We start from the raw sequence: 25963 nt of genomic DNA, 5'->3' as shown, positions 1-25963 counted from the left end.
AGGCTGATGTACGTGAACAGGTGGATGTTAAGAAGGAGGATGTGCTGAGAAATATGTAAAAGATAAGGATAGATAAGTCACTGAGCCAGACTGGATGCGTCCAAAGTTATCACATGAAGCGAGGGTGTGGATTGCTGTGCACCTGGTGATGACCGTTGCACCCTCACTGTCCACTGGAGTCAGACCACATGATTGGAGGCAGGAAAATATTATTCCCTTGTTCAGTAAAGGGAATAGGGATAATCCTGGGAATTGCACACCTGTCAGTCTTATGTCTGTGGTGTGCAGATTATTGGAGAGGACTCTGGGAGACAGGATTTATTATTCTTTGGGAAACCATAGTTTGATTAGAGATAGTCGGCATGGTTTTGTAAGGGGCAGGTCATGCCTCACAAATCTTATTGAATCTTTTGAGAATGTGTCAAAACATCTTTATGGCTCATTCAGAAAGTACGGAGGCCTGGGATACAGGGAAACCTATCTGTCTGGATACGGAAATACTGGCCCACAGAAGACAGAAGGTGATGATAGATAGAAATAATTCATCCTGGAGCTCAGTGACCAGTGGTTTTCTGCATGGAGTAGTTACATGACCTCTGCTCTTTGTGATTTTATGAATAACTTGGATGTGTGAGTGGAAGAGTTGGTTAGTAAGCTTGCCAATGATACGAAGGTTGGTGGAGTGGTGGATAATGTGGAGGAATGTTGTAGGTCGCGACGGGACATTGACAGGATGCAGATCTGGGCGGAGAAATGGCAGATGGAGTTTAATCTGGAAAAGTGTGAAGTCATTCATGTTGAAGATTGAATTTGAATGCAGAATACGGAGTTAAAGGCAGGATCCTTTGCAGTGTGGAGGAACAGAGGGATCCTGCGTTCCAAGTCCCTAGATCCCTCAAAGTAGCCACGCAAGCTGATACGCTTGTTAAGAAGGAATATATTGTGTGGGATTTCATTAGTTTGGGGATTGAGTTTTAAACCTTTGAGGTTATGCTGCAGCTGTACAGAGCTCTGGTTAGACCCCACTTGGAATATTGTGTTCAGTTCTGGTCCCTTCATTACAGGAAGGATGTGCAAGCTTTAGAGAGGGTAAAGAGGAGATTTACTAGGATGCTGCCTGTAATGGAGAGCATGTCTTATGAAGAAAGGTTGAGGGAGCTAAGACGTTTCTCATTGGAGTGAAGAAGGGTGAGGGGCGACTTGGCAGAAGTGAACAAGGTGACGAAAGTCATAGAGTGAATAGAGAGAGATTTTCTACTCTGACATAAATAGCTATTACAAGGGGGTATAATTTTCGGGTGATTAGCGGATGCTTAAGGGGAGATTTCAGAGGTAGGTTGGTTACATACAGAGTGGTGGCTGAATGGAATGCACTGCCAGTGGTGGCAGTAAAGTTAGATCCATTAGGGACATTTAATATACTCCCGGATAGGCACATGGATGATAATAAAATGAAGTGTATGGAAGTTAGAGTCATAGAGATGTACAGCACGGAAACAGACCCTTCGGTCCAACCCGTCCATGCTGACCCGATATCCCAACCCAATCTAGTCCCACCTGCCAGCATCCGTCCATATCCCTCCAAACCCTTCCTATTCATATACCCATCCAAATGCCTCTTAAATGTTGTAATTGTACCAGCCTCCAACACTTCCTCTGGCAGCTCATTCCATACACATACCACCCTCTGTGTGAAAACGTTGCCCCTTAGGTCTCATTTATATCTTTCCCCTCTCACCCTAAACCTATGCCCTCTAGTTCTGGACTCCCCAACCCCAGGGAAAATACTTAGTCTATTTACCCTATCCATGCCCCTCATAATTTGTAAACCTTTATAAGGTCACCCCTCAGCCTCCGACGCTCCAAGGAAAACAGCCCTAGCCTGTTCAGCCTCTCCCTCGAGCTCAAGTTCTCCAACCCTGGCAACATCCTTGTAAATCTTTTCTGAACCCTTTCAAGTTTCCCAACATCTTTCCGATAGTAAGGAGACCAGAATTGCACGCAGTATTCCAACAGTAGCCTAACCAATGTGCTGTTCAGTCGCAACATGACCTCCCAACTCCTGTACTCAATACTCTAACCAATAAAGGAAAGCATACCAAATGCCTTCTTCACTATCCTATCTACCTGCGACTCCACTTTCAAGGAGCTATGAACCTGCACTCCAAGGTCTCTGTTCAGCAACACTCCCTAGGACCTTACTGTTAAGTGTTTAAGTCCTGCTAAGATTTGCTTTCCCAAAATGCAGCACCTTGCATTTATCTGAATTAATCTCAGTCTGCCACTTTTCTTTTTGATTTTACAGTCGGATAAAAGATTGCCGTATCATCGTGGCCGAAGGGTCTTGTTCTGTACTATTCTGTGTTCTACATGTCGTACGGTAAACTGGGTAATAAGCTCAGATCAGTGTAAAAGGATATGGCATTCAGGAGGAGCTAGTCAACTGGACAGAAAATTAGGCTTGATGGTAGGAGACAGAGGGTGATGGGGACATGTTGTTTTTCTGACTGGAGACATGTGACCAGCGGTGGAGTGGGTCCCCTGTTGTTTGTCATTTGGATAAATTGTTTGGATGGGAATATTGTTAAGGAAGTTAAGTAAGTTTTTTGGGTGACACTGAAATTGGTGGTAAACTGGACAGTGATGAAGTCTGGGATAGTGGGCTGAAGAATAGCAGATGGAGTTTAATTAAATGAATGTGAAGTGTGCCATTTTGGTAAAACAAACCAGGGTGGGACTTGTACAGTTAATGTTCGGGCCCTGGGTGGTGTTGTCAGTCAGTGACCCAGTGATGCAGGTACACAGTTCTTTGAAAGTGGTGTTACAGGGAAACAGGCTGGTGAAGCAGGTCTTTGGGATGGTTACCTTCATTGGGGAGAGCATTAAGAGGAGGAGTTGGGATGTCATGTTGTATCTGTACAAGACATTGGTCAGGCCACCATAAAAGCATTGTTGATCAGTGGGAAGAACTCATCTGGTTCACTGACCTCCTCTTGTGTAGAACATCTGACGTTCTAACCTGGTCTGGCTAACATGTGACTCCAGACCCACTGCAGTATGGCTGACCCTGACCTGTCCTCTGGGTAGTTAGCAAGACACCCACATCCCATGAATGAATAAATAAAAATACATATGTCCCTCCCTACCTCTGCAAACCCCTCCAGCTGCAGCAATCCGTACTGGCTTTTTAACACTGTTCAGGCCCTGACCACTCTCTATAACATTCTTACCACCTCCAGCACCTTCACTTCTCCCTGTTCCTTTTGTGACATTAAACCCTGACAATGTTCCCCTTCCCACTGTCCTCCTTCTGCTAGCAGACCCTTTACAATCCCTTTAACACTTACTCCTAAAACACACTCTCACTTCAGGATTTTAAGTACTTTGTGGTGATCTTCTCAGCCTCATAATCTAATATGATACATTTTGTCCTGAGTGAGGGGCCAGTGGGAATTTCTTGCTGAGGTTTTGTCTGTTTCAATGGAATGTCCTTTTATTGAGTGTTTTACACAGTTACTTCAAATGTTTTCCACTGTTCATTTACAGACACATGTTTCAGTTTGTTTCGCCTCTTTACCTTGGTCAGTTCTCATCTCAAACCCATGTAATTGGCTGTTTTGTTTCTAGTTATAGCTTGTCCTTTCTGTGATTCACTTTAAAACTTTACATTTCTTTAAACCGCACTTTATCACAATTTCCCAGAGGATCTCTCCAGGTGACATTACTCATTCACTAAGTTTCATCACACAACAGTCGCTCTGAGATAGTTACGTCTCTAGCCAGTTGCACAATTTGTTATTCAAAGAAACACTGAAAAAAATTTTCTGAACTCCTCTTCCAATATCACTGTTGTCAGTGTGACTGTCCCAGACTTTGTGAATATTGAAGTTTCCCAAAATTATCACCATGTGTTTGTTAAAAAATTCCAATGAGTTCTTGTTTAATGCAGTGATGAGCAATGGAATGCTGTTCGGTGGCTAAAACTGTTCTGCTGCTTGTGTCCTTGGCAAGTTGTAGCCAGAATTTACATTCAGACTGACTCTACTTCATGATCTGAGGCCAAATGCTTTCTCTGTAATGCCTTTGTTATCCATTATTGTTAGCATTACCCATTTTGCCTGAGTTTCCGCAAGGTTGTGAACCATTGAATCCCCACCCCCCAGAACCCCGAGGGGAACACTACCCCCATTCCCCCCACCATCACACCCACTCCAGGTACTGGCTCCGACCCCACTCCCAGCTCTACACCCACACCAGCTCCCAGCTCCCAGCCCTGCCGAGTTTTCACCATCCCCCCAGACCTCCCCCTCACTGAGGACGAACGATCAGTCCTCAGCAAAGGACTCACCTTCGTCCCCGTCCGTCCACGCATCAATGAATTTAATACACGCCGTGACATCGAACAATTTTTCCGTCGCCTCCGCCTCCGAGCTTACTTTCACAGTCAGGACTCCCGCCCACCTTCCGAGGACCCCTTCGCCCACCTCCAACGCACTGCATCCACCTGGACACCCCGCGCTGGCCTATTACCTGCCCTCGACCTCTTCATTTCCAACTGCCGCCGGGACATTAACCGCCTCAACCTGTCGACCCCCCTCCCCCACTCCAACCTCTCACCCTCACAACGCGCAGCCCTCCAATCCCTCTGCTCCAATCCTGACCTCACCATCAAGCCAGCGGACAAAGGGGGCGCACTGACCTCTACATCGCTGAAGCCAAACGCCAACTCGAGGACACCTCTTCCTACCGCCCCCTTGACCATGACCCCACCCCCCATCACCAAACCATCATCTCCCAGACCATACAGAACCTCATCACCTCAGGAGATCTCCCACCCACAGCTTCCAACCTCATAGTCCGGGAACCCCGCACTGCCCGGTTCTACCTCCTTCCCAAGATCCACAAGCCTGACCACCCTGGCTGACCCATTGTCTCAGCATGCTCCTGCCCCACTGAACTCATCTCTACCTACCTCGACACTGTCCTATCCCCCCTAGTCCAGGAACTCCCCACATACGTTCGAGACACCACCCACGCCCTCCACCTCCTCCAAGACTTCCGTTTCCCCGACCCCCAATACCTCATCTTCACCATGGATATCCAATCCCTCTACACCTCCATCCGCCATGACCAGGGCCTCCAAGCCCTCCGTTTTTTCCTCTCCAGACGTTCCCAACAGTACCCCTCCACCGACACTCTCATTCGTTTGGCCGAACTGGTCCTCACCCTTAACAATTTCTCCTTTGAATCCTCCCACTTCCTCCAGACCAAAGGGGTAGCTATGGGCACACGTATGGGCCCCAGCTATGCCTGTCTCTTCGTTGGCTACGTAGAGCAGTTGATCTTCCGTAATTACACCGGCACCACTCCCCACCTCTTCCTCCGCTACATTGATGACTGCATTGGCGCCACCTCGTGCTCCCGCGAGGAGGTTGAGCAATTCATCAACTTCACCAACACATTCCACCCTGACCTTAAATTTACCTGGACCATCTCTGACACCTCCCTCCCCTTCCTGGACCTCTCCATCTCCATCAGTGACGACCGACTTGACACTGACATCTTCTACAAACCCACCGACTCCCACAGCTACCTGGATTACACCTCTTCCCACCCTACCTCTTGCAAAAATGCCATCCCGTATTCCCAATTCCTCCGCCTCCGCCGTATCTGCTCCCAGGAGGAGCGGTTCCACCATAGAACACACCAGATGGCCTCCTTCTTTAGAGACCGCAATTTCCCTTCCCACGTGGTTAAAGATGCCCTCCAACGCATCTCATCCACATCCCGCACCTCCGCCCTCAGACCCAACCCCTCCAACCGCAACAAGGACAGAACGCCCCTGGTGCTCACCTTCCACCCTACCAACCTTCGCATAAACCAAATCATCCGCCGACATTTCCGCCACCTCCAAACAGACCCCACCACCAGGGATATATTTCCCTCCCCAATCCTCTCCGCCTTCCGCAAAGACCGTTCCCTCCGTGACTACCTGGTCAGGTCCACGCCCCCCTATGACCTACCCTCCCATCCTGGCACTTTTCCCCTGCCACCACAGGAACTGTAAAACCTGCGCCCACACCTCCTCCCTCACCTCTATCCAAGGCCCCAAAGGAGCTTTCCACATCCATCAAAGTTTTACCTGCACATCCACTAATATCATCTATTGTATCCGTTGCTCCCGATGCGGTCTCCTCTACATTGGGGAGACTGGGCGCCTCCTAGCAGAGCGCTTTAGGGAACATCTCCGAGACACCCGCACCAATCAACCAAATCGCCCAGTGGCTCAACATTTCAACTCCCCCTCCCACTCTGCCAAGGATATGGAGGTGCTGGGCCTCCTCCACCGCCGCTCCCTCATCAACAGACGCCTGGAGGAAGAACGCCTCATCTTCCGCCTCGGAACACTTCAACCCCAGGGCATCAATGTGGATTTCAACAGTTTCCTCATTTCCCCTTCCCCCACCTCATCCTAGCTTCTAACCTCCAGAAACTCGATCCCCTGACCTGTCCGGACTTGTCCGACCTGCCCAGCTCCTTTTCCACCTATCCACTCCACCCTCTCCTCCCTGACCTATCACCTTCATCTCCTTCCCCACTGACCTATTGTACTCTATGCCACTCTCTCCCCACCCCCACCCTCCTCTAGCTTATCTCTCCACGCTTCAGGCTCTCTGCCTTTATTCCTGATGAAGGGCTTTTGCCCGAAACGTCGATTTTGCCTGTCCTCGGATGCTGCCTGAATTGCTGTGCTCTTCCAGCACCACTGATCCAGACATTGAATATTTATGTCCACTTTTTGTTCACCCTGTTACCACGTCACACTGGTGTCTAAATCTTTTATCTCTGTTTCACAAATCAATCGACCTTATTGAAGAGACATTACCCATTCCAAAAAAAATCCCACAATTTCCTGTCACAAGCCGATTTCCTGATGTACAATTTTAATTAAACACTGTCCCATCCTGTTCCTTTCTGCTTGTCTTCAGTCACATTCCCATGCTGCTCCCATACTTCACCTTTCCTCTGTGGATTTGGAAAGCTCCTTTCACCTGAATCCTGTCCCTGCATCCTCTCTGTCAGTTTAAAGCCATGTCCATAAACCTACTGACATGACTGGTCAGGACACTGGTACCAGCAGGGTTCCAGTGGGACCATGCCAATGGGTTATCTTTTAAAATCAGGTATGGCATGTGGGTGTCTCTGGCTGACCAGCCTTTCTTGCCCAACTCTAGCTGCCCTTGAGCTGAGTAACTTGCTTGGCCATTTCAGAGGGTCATTGAGAGGCAAACACTTTGCTGTGGGTGTGTCGTGCAGACCACGTGAGGTTGGGCAGATGTCCTTCTTGAAAGGACAAGTGATTGGGCTTTTTTTTTTGGTACACCAGCAATGGTTTCATATGTATTTATCGACTGTTAATGACCTTTTCTTTTAGTTATTGATTTCAAATTTCTGCATTTCTGATGGTGGGATTGAAACCTGCCTCCACGGAACATTTGCTGAGGTTTAGCATACATGCTCTAGCAATAATACTACTAGGCCAGCAATTCACCTGCTCACCGGTTGCTTATCCCTGAGCATTGATACATCATGAAGTGTGTCATGAAGCTAAAGCCGTTTTTCCTACATATTTGTTTGATCCTGAAATCATCCTGAACTCTGGTGATCTCACTCATTATCTCTCCATGTGGTCTCCCTCACTGTGTGGGTCTAATTACTGCGTCTGTCAGTGTCTCTCACTTGCAGCTACTCCACATCCTGAGCCAACAGAATTCTCCACTCCAGAGTGACACAGCACCACATGCCAAGAATGGAGACTGGTATTTTCCAGATCTCTGTGGGATACAGTATCATTCTCCCTGTGTAACCCTCACTGCATATGTCTAATTTCCCAATCTGTCTATCTCTCAGACTCCTGTAGGTACTCAGGAAGTTCCTGACTCAGTAGCCTTCCCAGCTGCTGGGTGTTTCGTCCATCACTTCATTGTCTCTCTGGCTGACCAACCATTTTCAAAGTGCAGGGAAATCTGGAGCCTTCAACAAATCCTGCAGTGAGGTAAGATCACTCACATGCACAGAGCAGAGAGCAATGAGAGGGCTCTAAACATTGGCTAACAAGACATGACACAGATACAGCGCTGGAGGGGGACCACAGTACAGACACACCCCATACTCAATCACCGCCCCTGCTTTAACTTACTTTGTACTGAGTCAGCATTGGGAGTGTCACAGTTATCGATCCATGTCTGTGCTATCTTAGTGAGCATCAGTATAACAGAGGGGAAAGCAGGCTTCCCATGAGAGACTGGGACTGCTGCCTGGATCTTTCTGTTCTGCGCTCCCTCTCCAAAACTGTATCTATGTTATGTCTCCTTGACTAGTGTCTTCAAAAGTGTGTAATTCCTACATCAGTTCCAGTCCCTGTAACCTCCCTTTTCTTCATTCGTCCCTCCACATATTTGAAATGTGCTGCATTCCAGCCTACCATCCCTGTCTCTGTAACTTGCTTCAGTGTCTCCAACATGCCTTATCTCTGTAGTCTCCTCCTCCAATAAACCTTTAGTCCGACTAGTCCATGCTGACCAGGTTTACCAAACTGAACAAATCGCTTCAGCCTGTGTTTGGCCCATATCCCTTCAAATGTTCCCCTCTCCATGTACCTGTCCAAATGTCTTTTCCATGTTGTAATTGTTCTTGTTTCTTCATGTGCCCCTGGCACTTCGTTCCATCAATGCACCACACTCTGTGGATAATGTTGCCCCTCAGCTCCCTCTTTAAATCCTTGCTCTCTCACCTCCTGTTTATACCCTCTAGTTTTGGACTCACCTACCCTTGGCTTCTCACCTTACTCAGGGCCCGCAAGATTTTGTAAACATTGATAAGTTCACCCCATAGCCTCCCCGCCCAAGGGAAATATTTAGGATAATGTTACAAGTGCTGGCCAATGAGGGCAAGTGTGCCAAATGCTGCTTTCTCCAAGCTGTCCACCTGTGATTGCCATTTCCAAGGAACAATGTAACTGCACTCCTTGGTCTCTCTCTGTTTGACAACACTGCCCAGGGCCCTGCCATTAACTATGTTAGTCCTCCCTGGTTTGTCCTAACAAAATCCAACACCTGAATTCAACTCCATCTTTCATTCCTTGGTCCACTGCCCCAGTTGGTCGAGATCCCCTTTGATAACTGTATTCACTGCCCACTACACCATTAATTTGATCATCCATAAAATTACAAACAATGACTCCTATATTCTCAACCAAATCTTTTATGTAGATGATTCACATCAGTGGACCCAGCCCTGATCCTTATGGCACACCGCTGGTCACAGGCTTACAGTCTGAACAACAATCCTCTCCCACCTCCCTCTGTCTCCTACTGTCAAGCCAATTTTGTATCCAATTGGCGAGGTCTCCCTGATCCCATGTGATCTAACCTTACTAACCAGTATATCATGCTAATCCATGTCAAAGGCCCTTCTGACGTTGGTGTAGACAATGTATGGTCACAACTTCAATGAAAGCAATCAAGTTAGTGAGCCCTGACTTTGTATGCACAATGCCCTGCTGTCTATCTTTCATCAATCTTTGCTTTTCCAAATGAATGTGACTCCTGTCTGGCAGAATCACTTTCACAACTTACCCACCACTGACGTTGGGCTAATTAGTCTTAAGTTCCCTGGCTTTCCATTGCAGCCTTTCTTAAATAATAGAATAAAATTATATTCTTGTCATAGAGCCATGCAGCATGGAAACTGATCCTTCAGTTGGTACCAAGCATAACTTAAAACTAAACACATCCCAGCTGCCTGTTGCTGGCCCATATCCCTCTAACCCTTCCCTATTCCTGTACTTAATCAATTGTGTTTTAAACATTGTATTTGTACCCACATTCCCCCCTTCCTCAGGAAGTTCATTCCACTCCCAAACCACCCTCTGTGCAACAATTAGCCCCCATGTCTTTATTTTTAACATATCCCTCTTCTCACCTTAAAAATGTGGCCCTTCCACTTGAGACTCCCCCATCCTGAGGAAAAGGCAACTGCCATTAACTCTATCTATATCCCTCATCTTTTTCATAAAATTCCATCAGGCCATCTCTCATCCTCCAAGCTCCACTTAAAAAAATCTGGCTGGATAGGCTTTTTTTCAGAACCCAAGCCTTCCATACCCAGCCACATTCTGGTAAATCTCTTCTGAACTCCCTGCAGCTTAATAATATCCTCCCTATAACTGGGCGACCAGAACTGGACAGTGTTTTGCAGAAGAGGCTTCACCAATGTCTATACAATCTCAACATGACGTCCCAAATCCTACACTCAATGGACTGAGCAATAGTCAGGCATGCCAAGCACTGTCTTATCCATCCTGTGATGCAAACTTCAAGAATTATGTACCTGAACCCGGAGGTCCCTCTGCTCTAAAACACTAAGCGAGGCCCAAACATTAATTGTATAAGCTCTACCCTTGTTTGTTTTACCAAGTGCACTACCTTGTATTTATTCAGATTGAATTCCATCTACGGTTTTTCAGCCCATTCACCCATATTATCAAGATCCATTTTAGCAAACGTCCTTCACAGTCCACTATTCCACCCTCCAGTCTTCCAGCACATCACACATGGCTGTCAATTGTACAAATACCTTTGCTCGGTGCTCCACAATTTCTTGCCTAACATCCCACAATGTCCTATGATACACTTAATGAGGTCCTGGGGCTGTCCATACCTTTGTGTTTTAAAACCTCCAGCACCACCTTTTCTTTAACATGCACTCTTTTCAAGTCATAGAGATGGATAGCATGGAAGCAGAGCCTCCGGTTCAACTCATCCATGCTGACCAGAAGATCTAAATGCATCCATCCCATTTACCAGCATTTGGCCCAAGTACCTCAAAACACTTGTTATTGATATACCCAACCAGATACCTTTTAAATGTTGTCATTGTATTAGTCTATGTTACTTTCTATCTCAGTTCATTTCATACACGTATCACCATGTGCATGAAAAAGCTGTCCCTTCAGTCCCTTGAAACCTTTCCCCTCTAACCTTAAACCTATGACCTCTAGTTTTGGACTCCTCAACCCCTGGGAAAAGACCTTGAATGTTTACCCAATCCATACACACCATGTTAATATAAACGTCTGTCAGGTCACCCCTCAGTCTCTGATGCTCCAGAGAATATAACCCCAACTTATTCAGCAACAACCCTGGCAACATCTTGTAAATCCTTTCTGAGCACTTTCAAATTTCACAACATCATTCCTAGAGCAGGGATACTGGAATTGCAGAGAACTCCAATTGCGATCTAACATATTACTCTTGTTCCCTGAATTCCCCAGTCATTCTCCACAGTAAGTTCTGGAGTGAAAAAGTTGTTTAGGGTCTTAGGAAATATCCTGCAGTTCCACCCATCAATTGTTTCAATGATCTTTAAGGGCCCTTATTTTGTCTCGAGTTACTCTTTTACTCTTAATATATTTATACAATCACTTTTGGATTCTCCTTATGCTTCTCTGCCGAGGCTATTTCATGTACCCTTTCTGCATTCCTGATTTCCACCCAAAGTGTATTCCTAAAGCCCCTGTGATTTTCGTGGATTCTCTTGATCCACCTGGCTATACCTGACATGTGCCCCCTTTTCCTTGACCAGATCCTCAATTGTCAGCCAGTGTTTCAAAATGCATTCAACATTGACCTGAACACAAATAGGAACATGCTGGCGCTGAACGCTCAATTTATCTCATTTTTAATATATTCTCACTTGCCAGACTTCGCTTTCCCTGTAAATAGACTCTCCAATCACCTTTTGAAAGTTCCTGGCTGATAAGATCAATATTAGTCTGGCTCCATTTTACAACTTGAATAGTAAAATGGCCCTTTTCCGTAGCCATTTTCAAACTAATACAAATGCCTCAGTCCCTTTCCCTACCTTGTTTCCCAAGTGGAGGTCAGGTTTTGCCCATTTCTGTTTTCAGTCTATTTACATATTGATTGGGAGTTTTCTGGAACGCAATTACCAAATTCCTCCCTTGCAAACACTGGCAGTCCCAGTCTCAGTTTGGAAAGTTTAAAAACCCCTGCCATAACATCCGTATTATTGTGATCGATATTTGAGATCTCCTGACATATTTGTTCCTCAGTCTGCAACGGATTATTCGGGGTCAATAGGACAATCGTGTCAGACTGATGACCCATTCTTATTTCTCAGTTCCACTAACATAGCTTCACTGGGCGATACCACAGGAATATCCTCTCTAAGTACTGCCGTGATGATTCTTGCAATCGAAGCCCACCACCACACATCCTCTCTTGCCTCCCCTTCCTGTAGCATCTCTACCTTGAAACAATGAGCTGCCAGTCCTGTCCCTCCATCAGCTTTGTTTCTGTAATAACGAAAATCTCTCAGTCCCATGTTCCAATCCATGCCCTGAGTTCATCTTCCTTAGCTGTCAGGCCCCTTGCAATGAAATAAATGCAGTTTAATCATCAGTTTTCCCCTATTCCCTGCTGTGTTCTTGCCTGCCTTGTCTGTTGAAATTGCTGTCTTTACCTTGTGCAACAGTCTCAATCTTCTTTCTGACTTTGTGACTGTTTAATGTTCAACATCCTGCCAGATTAGATTATATCCTCTCAAGCAGATCTAACAATTCACCCCACCAGGATGTGGGTCCCCCATGCACTCCCAGTTCAGATGCCTTCCACTCCCAGTCCACCTGTGCTGACACCTTTAGGGATATTTGGATTGTCCCCTCAGGTCGCTGTGTTCCTCAGTAGTTGGCAAGAACCAACCATTCATTATGTCTGCGCTTCGCTTATCGTACCTCCCACAGGGTATGACCTCACATTGATCAGAACTAAACTCTGCTCAGATTATCATCTGATCGTCATCAGACTGTAGCGAGAGACCAACCACCTCACTGTGAACAACATCTTCATCTTTCATGTCGTCTGCAAACCTACTAATGATTACTTTTGCTTTCACATCGAAGTTACTATTCGACAGACTGACCGTCGATGGTTCCTGCACAGATCCCTGTGGTACACACGCTGGTGAATGAATTTCAAACACGAAGATGTTTATCCACGAATTTTGTATCCAATTTACCAACTTGCCTTGAATCCCAGTGGCTCTTCCCTTTTGGACCAGCCTTCCATGTGGGACCTTGTCAAAGGCCTTATTCAGGTCCACGTAAACCACATCATCTGCACTGCCCTCATCAATATTTTGAGAGATCATTTAAAAAGAAAACGCAACTGAATTCCTCAGACAAATCCGTGATGACCCAGCCGAGTTGATCCCTGCCTTTTCAAGTGTTTATTCATCCTCAGAATTGTTCCCAGAAATTTCCCTTCACCTGCTGTCAGACTATCTGCTCTGTAATTACCTGGTCTATCCCTGCTGCCCTTCTTGAACAAAGGAACCACAATAGCGATCCTCCAGTCATTCGGCACTTCACCTGTGGCCAGCAAAGTATTAAATATATCCACTAGGGCCCCAGCAATCTCCTCTCTTACCTCCCATAGCAGCCTGGGATACATTTCATTGGGCACTGGGGATTTCTCCACCTTTATGCCTGTGAAGACATTTAATACTTGCTCCTTATTGATCTTAACATGTTGTAGAACCTGAGCATCCCAACTGAAATCCACGGCTACGATGTCTTTCTCCTGTGTGAATACAGATGGGAAGTATTCATTGGATACCTCACCTACTCCCTCTGGCTCCATGCACAGATTATCCCTTTGGTTTCTAACAGGCGCAACTATTTAACTAGTAATCTTCTTCCTCTAACTGTATTGATAAAACACCTTATGGCCTTTTCTTAACAGTATATCCCAAGGGTATTTCAAACCCATTCTTTGCTCCTCATTTTTAAGGACCCCTTGCACTCTCTATACTTTTGAAGTGCTTTGCCTGTTTTCATCGCACTGTGCTTCCTTTATCCAGCTCACGATATCGCTTGACCAGTATTCACTGGAGTTACTGCCGTTGTATTTCACTCTTCTCTTCTGGGAGGACACTAGCCCTAAATTCTCACTGTATCACTTTAAATTTCTTCCTTGATCCGAATATGAACCCAACTGCAAATAGTTCCTCCCAGTCTGTGTTTGCCAGCTCCTGTCTCGTGATAATGATAATGCCCAGTGACAGTAACATTCTAATGATTCGGGGGCTTCTCCAAATTTGGCACCTTCACTTTTGCACTATCCTTATCTCCTTCCAAAATGACTTTGACACTTAGTGTTGTGTCCACTATCCCCAAAACGCCACAAAAATCCTTATGTCTGTCATCCTGTCCAGCACCTACAACCCACTCTGTCTGTAACATCCAGCATCTCCAGCACATGATATCACTGCAACCTTCTCCAGTCCCCCAGCACTTCTCAATCCTTTCATACAGCACCTCTGAATACCTCTCGCTATTCAGAAAGTACAGAGGCATGGGGTACAGGGAAACCTATCTGTCTGGATACAGAATTCCGGCCTATAGAAGACAGAGGGTGATGATAGATGGAAAACATTCAACCTGGAGTTCGGTGACCAGTCGTGTTCAGCCGGGATCAGTTCCCGGAACCAAGCTCTTTGTGATTTTTATACATGACTTGGATATGGGAGTGGAAGATTGGGTTCGTAAGTTTGCCAATGACATAAAGATTGTTGGAGTGGTGGATAGTTTGGAGATCTGTTGCTGGTTGCAACGGGGCATTGACATGATGGGGAGCTGGGCTGAGAGGTGGCGGAAAGGGTACAATCTGGAAAAGTGTGAAGTAATTCGTTTGGAAGGTCGAACTTGAATTCAGTGTATTGGGTTAAAAATAGGATTCTTGGCAGTGTGGAGTAACAATGGGATGTTGGGTTCCACCTCCATAGATCCCTCAAAGTTGCCACCCAAGCTTATAGGGTTGTTGAGAAGGAATACGTTGTGTTGGCTTTCATTTGCTGGGGGATTGAGTTTCAGAGCCGTGAGGCTATGCTGCAGCTCTATAGCGCTCTGCTCAGACCACACTTAGATATTACATTCAGTCCTGGTTCTCTCATTACAGGAAAGATGTGGAATGCTTTAGAGATGGTAAAAAGAAGATGTACAAGGATGCTGCCTGTCCTGGAGAAAATGTCTTATGAAGAAAGGTTGAGGGAGGTAAGGCTTTCCTCATTGGAGTGAAGAAGGATGAGGGACGTCTTGGTAGATGTGAACAAGATAATAAGAGGCACAGACACAGTGAACAGTGAAAGACTTTTTTCCCATGGCAGAAATGGCTGTCACAAGGGAGTATAATAATAAGGTGACTGGAAGAAGGTTTAGGGGAGATTTCAGAGTTTTGTTCTCCAAAGAGTGGTGGGTGCGTCGAATGTACTGCAGTGGTGTTAGTAGAGTTAGATACATTAGGGGCATTTAATAGACTCTTGGAAAGGCACATGGATGGTAGTAAAATGAAATGTATGTAGGTTAGTTTGATCTTGGAGGAGGATAAAAGGTCGGCATAACATTGAGGGCCCAAGGGCCTTATACTGTACTGTTTTATGTTCTCCTTCCATATGGAAAACTGGGTAATACGTTCCGATCAAGGTAAAAGGATATGGCACCCTGGACGAGCTAGTCAACTGGATATACAATTTACCTCATGGTATAAGACAGAGGGCAGTTGGAGACATTTTGTTTTTCTGACTGGAGGTGTTTGTCATTTGGATAATTGATTTGGCTGAGAATATTAGTTTCCTGGTAAATACGTTTGTGGGTGGCACTAAAATTGGTGATATACTGGACAGTGAAGAAGGTTAACTGTGATAAAACAGGATGGACAGTACTGCTGGGATTGTGGGCTGAAGGATAGCAGATGGAGTTTAATTAGAAAAATATGAAGTGTGCCATTTTGGTAAAACAAACCATGGTGGGACGTGTACAGTTAATGTTTGAGCCCTGGGTAGTGTTGTCAGTCAGTGACCCAGGGATGCAGGTACACAGTTCTTTGAGCGTGGTGTCACAGGTACCCAGGCTGGTGAAGCAGGCGTTTGGGATGGTTACCTTCATTGGTCACAGCATTGAGAGTAGGAGTTGGGATGTCATGTTGTGGTGGACACTGGTGAGGCCACCATAAAAGCATTGTTGATCAGTAGGAAAAAGACATCTGGTTCACTTACATCCTTTAGGGAAGGTGATCTGACATTCTAAACTGGTCTGGCTGTCATGTGACTCCAGACCCACAGCAATATGGCTGATTCGGAACTGCCCTCTGGGTAATTAGCAGTGGGGAAAAGAATGCTGGTTCGGGTAGTGACACCCACAGCCCTTGAATGATTAAATTAAAATACATATGTCCCTCCCTACCTCTGTAAACCCCTCCAGCTGCAGCAATTCGTACTGGCTTTGTAACACCGTTCAGGCCCTGATTACTCTCTGTAACACTCTCACCACCTCCAGCACCTTCACCTCTCCCTGTTCCTATCATCTCATAAAACCCTGATAATGATTTCCCTTCTCACTGCCCCCCTCCTGCTAGCAGACAGTTCGCAATCTCTCTAACACTTACTGCATAAACACTCTCTCACTTTAGAATTGTTAGTACATTTTGGTGATCTTCTAAGCCTGATAATCTAATAAGATCCATTTTGTCCTGAGTGAGGGACAGGTAGGAATTCGTTGTTGAGGTTTTGATGGAAATTAAAATGGAATGTCCTTTTGTTGAGTGTTTTACACCATTCTTCAAGTGTTTTTCAACTGTTCATTTACAGACACACATTTCAGTCTGTTCATCCTGTTAATCCTTGGTCAGTTCACTTCTCAAACCCATGTAAATGGGCTAATTTGTTTCCAGTTGTATCTTGTCCATTCTGTGATTCACGTTAAAGCTTTAGACTTAATTAAATTTCAATTTATCCCAGTTTCCCAGAAGATCTCTCTGTGTGACATTACTCATTCCCTTAGCTTCATCAGACAACAGTCGCTCTGAGATAGCTGCGTCCATCGCCAGTTGCACAATGTGATATCTGAGGGAAAAAAAAGTTCTCCTCTTTGAATATCACTGTTGTCAGTGTGATTGTCCCAGATTATGCGAATATTGAAGTTTCCCAAATTTATCTCAGTGCCTTTGTTAAAAATTCCAATGAGTTCCTGTTTAATGCAGTGGTGAGCAATGAAATGCTGTTCGGTGGCTAAAACTGTTCTGCTGCTTGTGTCCTTGGCAAGTAGTAGCCAGAATTTACATTCAGACTGACTCTACTTCATGATCTGAGACCAAATGCTTTCTCAGTAATGCCTTTCTTACCCATTATTGTTAGCGTTGCCCATTTTGCCTGAGTTTCCACAAGGTTGTGAACCATTGAATATTTATGTTCCACCTTTTGTTCGCCCTGTAACAATGTCTCTCTACTGTCTAAATCCCATTTATCTCTGTGTCACAAATCCATTTACCATGTTGAAAATATTTTGTCCATTCCAAAATAAAACATAATTTACTCTTTCCCAGAATCTCCTGTCACAAACCTATTCACTGATGTACAGTTTTAGTTAAACTTTTTCCACCCTGCTCCTTTCTGCTTGTCTTCAGCCACATCCCCATGCTGTTCTGATGCTTCCCTCTTTCTCTTTGGATTTGGAAAGCTCCTTTCACTTGAATCCTGTCCCTGCATCCTCTCTGTCAGTTTAAAGCTCTGTCCATAAACCGACCAGGGTGTCTCTGGCTGACCAGCCTTTCTTGCCCAGCCCTTACCAGCACTCCATTCTCATCATGGTTCCATTGGGTCCCAGTGCAATGGGATTGTTTTTATTTACTTGTGGAATGTGGGTGTCTCTGGCTGACCAGCCTCTCTTGCCCAGCCCTAGCTGCCCTTGTGCTGAGTAGCTTACTCGGCCCTTTCAGAGGGTAATTAAGAGGCAAACACTTTGCTGTGGGTATGTCGTGCAGACCACGTGAGGATAGGCAGATGTCCTTCTCAAAAGAACCAGTGTCTTTTTGATGAACAAAGATTATTTTGGACATCAGCAACGGTTTCATACTTATTCATGAATTGTTAGTTGCATTTTTTGTATTGATTGATTTAAAATTCCCCCCGTTCTGATGGTGGGATTCAAACCTGTCTCCCCTGAACATTAGCTGAGGTTTTTGATACATGCTCTAGCAATAATACTACAAGGCCATCACTTCACTTGCTCACAGGTTGCTCATTCCTGCCCGGTTATACCAGTGCATAATGAAGCAAAACCCGTTCTTCCGACACAATTGTTTGATACTGACATCTTCCAACACTCTGGTGATATCACTCAGTCGCTCTCCATGTGGTATCCCTCACTGTGTGGGTCTAATTGCTGCCTCTGTCAGGGTGTCTCACTCTTGCAGCTACTCCAGATCCTGAGCCAACATAATTCTCCACTCCGGAGAGACGAGGCAGAACAGGCCAAGGATGCAGCCTGGGATTTGCCAGATCTCTGTGTGACTTAGTGCCATTCTCTAAGTGTAACACTCAGTTCATTCGTCTAGCATCCCATTCTGCCCATTTCTCTCTGTTCTGTCTGTATTTAGGTTGTTCCTGACTCAATAGACTTCCCAGCTGCTGGGTGTCTCATCCATCACCACATTGAAGATGGTTGGTCAGCCAGAAAGACAAAGGGAAGGGAGATCTTGAGTCTTCAATAAATTCTGCAGCGAGGTAAGATCGCTCACAGTGCACAGAGCAGAGAGCAATGAGAGGGCTCCAAACATCAGCTAATAGGACATGATATAGATACAGTGCTGGAGGGGGAGCACAGTACGACACAACGCAGGCTCAAACCCCACCCCTGCTGTAAGTTCTGTTGTACTAAGACTCACTACTTTTCAACACTGTATCTGTGGCATGTCTTGTGCACCAGTGTCTTCAATAATGTTTAACTCCTATAACAGTTCCTGTCTCTGTAACGTCTTCTCTTTCCGATAGCCCATCAACATAGTTGAAATGTATTGCACTCCAGACTACCATCCTTATCGCTGTAACTTGCTTCAGTGTCGATCACATGCCTTATCTCGGTCGTCTCCTCCTCCATTAACTGGAGACAGAGCCATGCAGCACAGAAACAGTTCCTTCGATCCAACAAGTCCATGCTGACCAGATTCCCTGAACAAGTCATGTTTCCCTGCACTTGACCCATATCCCTTCAAACCTTCTCCTCTCCATGTACCTGCCCTAATGTCTTTTACATGTTGTTGTTGTATTTTTCTCTACCATTTCCCCTGTAAACCCATTCCATGCCTGCACCCCCCTCTGTGTGGAAAATGTTCTCCTGCAATCCCATCTAAGTCTTTCCTCTCCCATCTTATATTTATGCCCTCTAGAACACAGAACATGACAGTGCAGTACTGGCCTTTCGGCTCTCGGTGTTGTGCCTACCTGTGGAACCAATCTGAAGCCCAAGTAGCCAACACTGGTCCATTCTGGTCCATATAACTAACCAAAGACCATTTAAATGTCCTTAAAGTTGGTGAGTCTACTACTGTTGCAGGCAATGCATACCATGCCTCGACTATTCTGAGTAAAGAACCTACCTCTGGCATCTGTTCCATATCTATTTATTAATATTAGTATCTACCTCAATTTAAAGCTGTCTCCCCTCGCGTTAGGCATCGCCACCCAAGAGAAAAGGCTCTCGCTGTCCAACCCATCTAACTCTCTGACTATCTTTTATGTCTCAATTAATTGGCCTCAAATGTCTTCTTACGAGCAAAAACAGATTCAAGTCCTTCAGCCTTCCTCATAAGACCTTCACTCCAGACTCGGAAAAATCTTAGTAAGTCTCCTCTGAACCCTTTCCAAATCTTTCACATCCTTCCTGTAATGGGGTGATCTGAACCATAGGCAAAACTCCAAATGCAGCCACACCAGAATTTTGTACAGCTGCAGCATTATATCATGGTTCCGAAACTCAATCCCTGTATCAATAAAAGCTCACATGCTGGATGGCGACTTTCAACGGATCCATGTACATAGACACAGTGATGTCTCTGTTCACCTGCATGACCAAGATCTGCTTTAGCCATATCCACCTGTTAGGTCACCTTCTCAAATACGTCAATAAGGTTTGTGAGGCATGACCTACCCTTCACAAAACCGTGCTGACTATCCCTCATCAACTTATTCATCTCAAGATGATTATAAATGTTAGTTTCTTTTACCAGCCTTTCCAACACTTTACCCAGAATCGGAGTATGGCTCACAGGTCTGTAATTACCCAGGGTTGTCTCTACTTCCCTTCTTGATCAAGGGGTTAACATTTGCTGTCCTCCAGCCTTCTGGCACTATTCCTGTACACAATGATGACATAAAGATCAAAGCCAAAGGCTCGGCAATCTCCTTCCTGGCTTACCAGAGAATCCAAGCATCAATCCTATCCACCGCAGGGGACTTATCTATTTTAACACTTTCCAAAATTGCTAACCCCTTCTCCTTCTGCAGTTCAATCCCATCTAGTTATGGACCCCACTACCCTGTGGTAAAGATGTTGGCTAATCAACTTACCTGTACCCCTCATGGTTGTCTAAACCTTTGTAAAGTCACCCCTCAGCCACCTACACCCAATGGAAATGAGAAAGACAATGATATAAATATCCCTGCTCGTGTCCCTGCCACTACATTGTCACAATGTTCTGGGATACGCTTGTTTAGGACCTAGAGCTTTCTCTACCTTTGTGTTCTAAGACCTCCAGCACCACCTCTTCTGTAATAGGGACTCTTTATAAGCCAACACTGTTTATTTCGTTTGTTTCCTAGTCTTTGTTCACAGTCTGTTCTGACATGAAATGCTCATTTAGGCTCTTGCCCATCTCCTATGGTTCCACACATCGATGGCCTTACTGATCTTTGAGGGGCCCTAGTGTCTGTCCATTTGTTTTTTTGTACGTGTGTGCTGTAGAAAACTCTTTGCATTCTCCTTTACCTTATTTGCCAAAACAATCTTATCTCCTCACCCCCATGTTGCTTTCCAGCTTATCCAGCCTCTCCGTTTATGTCACACCCTCCAGTATCAGTAACATCTTCGTCAATCCTTGCAGCATTTACAGTTTCAGAAAATGCTTCCTAAATCAGGCTGATCAGAATTCTACGCAGTACACTAAAGCTGTGCTGACTATCCCTAATCAATCCTTGTCTTTGGAAATACATATAACTCCTATCCCGAGGACCTGTTTCCAACAACGTATGCACCACTGACATCAAGCCAATTGGTGTTGATGTCCCTGGCTTTCCCTCGTAGCCTTTTCTAAGCACTGGCACAGCATTAGCCCCCTCCAGGATCCCTGAAGACACTGATAACCTCTGGCTATCAGTGATAGAGAAATCACTTTATGGGACTCCGCAATTTCTTCCTGAGCTTCCCACAATATCCTGAGATATACTTTATTAGTTCCCAAGGACTTGTCTCCCTTATATGCATTTTAATACCTCCAGTACCTTCTTTTATGTGGAGTCACATTTTTTTCCCCCGACGTCCCCAGTCTTCCTTCACAGTAAGTTCAAACGTGACATTTTCGTTTAGTATTTCAGCCATCTCCTGTGGATGGCCTCATTCATCTTCAAGGAGCCATATTCTGCCCCTAGTTAATCTTGTGTTGTTAACATACATGTAGAATCTCTTTGGATTTTGCTCAGCCTGATCTGCCAAAGCTTCCTGTGGTCCCCTTTTGGCCATCCTGATTTCCCTCTTAAATGTATTACTCCACCCGCAATGTTCTTCAATGGATGCCCTTAATCCAGCTGGCCATAAGTGACATGTGCCCCCTTTTTGATGACCAGAGCCTCAATACCCCCACCTTATCTAATGTTCCCTACTTGTGTCAGCATTGTCATCCACACTAACAGGAAGATGCTGGCCCTGACCTCTCAGTTTATCTCACTTTTAAAGTTTCCCACCTGCCTGATGTCCCTTTACCTGTAACTAGCCTCCAAAATCAATTGTTAAGAGCCCTTGAATAATACCTTCTGAATTGAAGCAAGGCCAGTTTTGATCTTTAACTTGTGGACCTTGTCCTTTTCCATCGCTATTTTAAAACTAATAGAATCGTGATCACTTTGCGAAAGTGTTGCCCCACTAATAACTCAGTCCCTTTCCCTTCCTTGTTTCCCAAGGGGAGGTCAGGTTTTACCCCTTTCTGCAGTCCGACCATTTACATTCTAAGTGAGACAGTTTTCTTAAACGCGACTAACAAATTCCTCGCATCCAAGCTCTGAACACTCTAGCAGTCCGAGTCTAGGTTTGGAAAGTGAAAATCCCCGACCAGTCCATCCCTATCATTCTTACAGATCTCTGAGATCTTCCGACATATTTACTGCTCAAATTCCTACTGACTGTTGAGGGCCTGTAGTACAGTCATATCAAACTGATGACCCATTCTCATTTCTCAGTTGTACCATTATGGCTTCACTGGGCATTCCCAGGAATATCCTCTATAAATCCTGCTGTAATGTTTTCACTGATCAAACAAATCCACTCCCCCTCCTCTATCACCTCCTGTTCTTTCCTTCTTGTAGAATCTGTACCCTGGAACATTGAACTCCCAGTCATGTCCCTCCCTCAGCTGTGTTTCTGTCATGCTATGGTGCCCCAGTCCCATGTTCCCATCCATGCACTGAGTTCATCTGCCTTAACTGTTAGGCCTTTTATTTTGAAATAAATGTACTTTAATTGATCAGTTTTCCCTCTGTTTAAATTCCTGTCTTGAAATTCTGTCCCAGACTCAACCTTCAGACTGTAGCCTGAGACCAACACCCTCACCTTTCATGTCATCTGCAAACTTACTAATGATACCTTCTGCTTTCACATCCAACTCATAAATGTACATAATACTGCACAAAGTAATGAGAGGAATACATAGGGACAATAGCCAGAGACTTTTCCCCAGGCAGGATTGACTGGTACGAGGAGTCATAGTGTGACGATATTAGGAGGAAGGTATAAAGGAGACATCAGGGGACATGTAAGCAACTACTGGCCATGCACATGGATAGCAGTGAGTTGAGGGGTGCGTAGGTTAAGTTACTATATTTTACATTAGGATTAAGTCTCGGCACAATATTGTGGACCTAAGGACCTGTTCTGTGCTGTACTTTTCTACGTTCTATAATAAACAGCAATGGTTGCTGCACAGATTCCTGTAGTACACCCGCTGGTGAAAGAATTTCAAGCACAAACCATACCTCCACTGTTGTGGATCCAGGCAGCCAAATTGCCTTGGATCCCATTGGTCTGTTGGAACAGCGTTCCGTGAGGGTCCTTGTCAAGCGCCTGAATGAACTCCATGTAACCCATATCTTCCGCACTGCCCTCATCAAAATCCTCAATCGTAAATTCAAGCAAAAAGCTCAGCTTAATTTGGGAGAGGATCTTACTCTACCAAATCCATGATGAGTATCCCTAATCAGTTTCTGCCTTTACAAATGTTGTTTCATCCTGTCCCTCAGAATTGTGTCCAATAATTTCCCTGACCCTGCTGTCAGACTATCTGCTCTGTAATTATTTGGCCTATCCCTGCTGCCCTTGCTGAACAAAGGAACCACATTAGCGATCCTCCAGTCATTCGGCACTTCATCTGTGTCCAGCAAAATATTAAGCATATCCGCCAATGCCCCAGCAATCTCCTCCCTTACCTCCCATAGCAGCCTGGGAAGCATTTCGTTGCCCACTGTGGATTTCTCCAACTTTATGCATGTGAAAACATTCAATGCTGCCACATTATTGATCTTAACATGTTTGAGAAACTCGCCATCCCAACTGACATCCTCAGCGATAATGTCTTTCTCCTGTGTGAATACACATGGGAAGTATTCGTTGAAGACCTCACCTACTTCCTCTGGCTCCGTGCACAGATTGTCCTTTTAGATTCTAACAGGCTCCACTCTTTCCCCAGTAATTCTCTTATTCTAACTATACTGCTAAAATACTTTGTGGCTTTTCCTTAACACTTTCTACAAGGATATTTAATGACCATTGTTTGTCCTTCATTTTTCAAGAATCCCCTTGCACTCTCTATACTTTCCTTTGGCTTCACTGGAGTTTATTGCACTGTATTTTCTTTACAAACTCACAATATCACTTGATCAGTATTCGCTGGATATGCTGCCTTTAGTTTTCCCTTATCAGGAGCACACTGGCCCTGAATTCTCACTGTATCACTTTAACATTCTCCCACTTTCCAAATATAGATCCAACTGCAGATAGTCCACCCAGTCTCTGTTTGTCAGATCCTCTGTATTGACAGTGATACTGATAGGAGACTCAATAGTGGGGGACAGGCAGGAGACTGTGTGGCTGCAGAAGAGACCCCAGGATGGTGTGCTGCCTGCCGGGTATCAGGGTCAAGGATGTCTCTGAGCAGTTACAGAACATTCTGAAGTGGCAAGATAAATACCCAGAGGTCATTTTCACATCGGTACACATGACATAGTCACAGGAATGGGATCCTGTGAAATACGTACAGGGAGTGCGGAAAGAAGTTACAAAGTAATGCCTCAAGGGCTGTGATCTCCAGAATACTCCCAATGCCACAAGCCAATGAGGGTAGAAATAGAAAGATCGGTCAGATGGATACGTGGCTGAGGAGCTGGTGGAGGGGGCAGGGTTTTCAGTTCTTGGATCATTGGGATCTCTTCTGTGGTAGAGGTGACCTGAAAAAGGGGGGCGGGTTGAACTTCAACCAGAGAGGCACCAGTATCCCTGGAGGGAGATTTGTTTGTCTTACCCCGGAGGGTTTAAAGTAGTTTGGCAGGGTTTTGGATTCTGAGTAAGAGAGGGCTCATTGATCAGACAAGGGAAAAATGCATCATCCATCGAAAGCATGTTTTCTATCCAGGATATCCAGGGGCACAGTCAAGGGAGGGAAAAGTCTTCTGGTTTAAAGGACATTTATTTCGACACACAAGGTCTGACAGGTAAGGCAGACTAGGTCAAAGCATGGATTGGCTCTGGGGACTGGGATATTATAACTCTGAGGAACAAAGCCCACACACTTAAATAATTGCAATCCGAGAAAAAAATCTGAATCAGTAGTGTCCTTTATTTTACACTTGCAATTGGGTGTGATGCCCAGTGCCTTTAAGGCAGAGGACATACACACCAAATTCAATTCAACTACAATATTTATATAATTTGATTTCTTTTGTTTTACATTGCTCCTCCCCTTCCCTAAGACTGGCCCGATTACTCCTGTTTATCCTGCCTTGTCTGTGACAAAATGCTTTTTTCTGCCCTCACAAGGCCATTTGACCTCATCCCGCTGCAGGTCATTGTTAGGCATATTCTTTCTTCTTCAGTATCTACTCTCTCCATCTGGGCCTCTCCCGAGGTCATGACCTATGACCTCTTTAATTGGGGTTTGTTCCTGTGTCTCCGTAAAAGTGGGAAACAGATGTTTATACCTACTGTTTGTACAGGCGTATCTAGCTTAACTTCATCCCCTCACAACATCTTATCTATTTGCCCATAATATCTACCATTGTTTTGCAATCACGTTTCATGCTGGCATACAGTTTTAGCTAATACAAAAACAATTATATATTTCCTCTACATAGTTTCCATTCTTGTTGACTCAGCTCTTGGCTAAATCAATTACACACTGGTGTGAGTTCATTTACTTTGTATAAGTAAATGGAATTGCAGAACTAACAGTATTTCTCCCACATCCCACAATTTCCCCTTTTTCTTTAATTACCATTTGTTATCTTCTGCAATTTTTCTTTTAAACATCGCCCCCGAAATTCGCAAGCATCATTCCGGAGATTTCATCCATCTTGTTTTCACTCATCTTCTCATTATTTAGTCAATAAAGTTCCTCTGTCTGATTCCCTTTTAGGGGTTCTGTTTCACCAAGGCTGTTTCAATCAGTCTTTGGCTGAGTCCTCATATACAGGGTATGATACAACAGCCAATGGCCACCAATGCCCCGACTACTACTATCAGGGAAGTAAGGATAGAAATCACCACCCCCTTCCATTTTCCAAACCATGA

The 25963-nt window shown here is 45.0% G+C and overlaps 1 long non-coding RNA gene across 2 annotated transcripts in view; it reads left to right on the top strand.

Moving 5' to 3' along the window:
* Window positions 1-25963, top strand: part of LOC148149518 (uncharacterized) — a 78565-nt gene that overhangs the window by 36655 nt on the left and 15947 nt on the right. Inside the window, exon 3 of one of the 2 annotated variants that reach the window (XR_015757789.1) lies at window positions 7912-8056. The exons of the other annotated variant lie outside the window; for it this stretch is intronic. This is a non-coding gene — a long non-coding RNA (uncharacterized LOC148149518). The remainder of the gene's footprint in view (window positions 1-7911; window positions 8057-25963) is intronic. 2 annotated transcript variants of the gene reach the window in all.

This window comes from Chiloscyllium plagiosum, unplaced genomic scaffold (assembly GCF_037043375.1).
Source record: "Chiloscyllium plagiosum isolate Xiang-an unplaced genomic scaffold, Cpla_swu_hap1 HiC_scaffold_8, whole genome shotgun sequence".
In the NCBI taxonomy this organism is placed as follows: Eukaryota; Metazoa; Chordata; class Chondrichthyes; order Orectolobiformes; family Hemiscylliidae; genus Chiloscyllium; species Chiloscyllium plagiosum.
Note: the sequence above shows the minus strand (reverse complement) of the source record. Positions and strands in the feature narration are given on the sequence as shown.